This window comes from Humulus lupulus, chromosome 3 (genome assembly GCF_963169125.1).
Source record: "Humulus lupulus chromosome 3, drHumLupu1.1, whole genome shotgun sequence".
NCBI lineage: Eukaryota > Viridiplantae > Streptophyta > Magnoliopsida > Rosales > Cannabaceae > Humulus > Humulus lupulus.
The window spans coordinates 159,994,709-159,995,945 of NC_084795.1; the positions used below are offsets into that span (position 1 = coordinate 159,994,709).

The window sequence follows — 1,237 nt, forward strand, 5'->3', positions numbered from 1 at the left end:
CATTAGCAAATATAGTGCTCTGTTGTAACTGTTTTGTTAAGGAGGCTACTTGTGCTGTTAGAGCAGTGATTGCATCCAGCTCATGCACCCCAGCTACCTTTCTGACCCCCAATGATCTTTCCTCAGACAACTGGTGATTATTTGTGGCCATGTCCTCCAGCAGCTCATAAGCACCAGTTGCACTCTTGCTCATAAAAGTACCACCTGCTGCAGCATCAATAATGGTTCTAGTAGTAGGACATAAACCATTATAAAAATTCTGCACTAACATCCACTATTCAATGCCATGATGAGGACATCTTCTCAAAAGTTCTTTGAACCATTCCCAAGCTTCATACAATGATTCTCCATCATTCTGGCAAAAATTATTGATTTCTCCCCTCAATTTAGCAGCTTTGGAAGGAGGGAAGAATTTTGACAAAAACTTCTGAGCCAAATCTTGCCAGGTCAATATAGAGTTCGGTTGCAAAGAGTTCAGCCAACTTTTAGCTCTATCCCTCAGAGAAAATGGGAAATGCCTAAGTTTAATAGCGTCATCACTCACCCCATTGTATCTGAAAGTTCCACACAGCTCCAGAAAATTAGACAAATGGGTGTTGTAATGCCTCGGATTCCCTATTATGGTTAATGGCTGGATTAGTAGGCCGGGAGGGTCATAATTGTTTAATTATGCCATTAAATGTGTTTATGCATGTTTATGAGAATTATATTATAATATGATGTTAAATGCATGCATGTGAGTCCACATTTTTTTACAGGGGTGTTTTGGTAATTTGGCCCGTTGAGGGTAAAATTGAATATTTGTTTGCGTGCTTATGACATATATTGTGAGACCACATTATAATGTGGATTGGTTCGAGTATTTCGACATGAGACGATCTTTAGGTATGATTTATCGGTTTGGTCATAACAGGTTTGAGCTCGGGGCTCGGGGTGATATTTATGATTATAGCGTTACCGGGGATTTTAGGGTAACGGGATATGAATTATTGGTGTTTGAGGATATTGAGATTAGCGGGAATTAGGAAGCGTTAATTATGATTAACGGGTTAAGCGAAAGGTACCAATTTTACCCCTAGACTAGTTTGAGAAGCTTTAGATGACACAAGGGTATTTTGGTCATTTAAGGGTGGATATATATGATTTAAGAGGCTGTTGACTGTAGAAAGTTGTAGACTAAAACAGAACAAAAACAGAGATTTGCCTCTTCCTTCCCCGTACACCATCTTCTTCATCA

At 39.3% G+C, this 1,237-nt stretch overlaps 1 non-coding gene across 1 annotated transcript; it reads left to right on the plus strand.

Annotated features, from left to right (window-relative positions):
• Positions 1-281: 281 nt before the first annotated feature.
• On the plus strand, positions 282-388 carry LOC133827797 (small nucleolar RNA R71). Its single transcript, XR_009890448.1, has one exon. It is a non-coding gene; the product is annotated as a small nucleolar RNA R71 (small nucleolar RNA).
• The last annotated feature ends 849 nt before the right edge of the window (positions 389-1,237 follow it).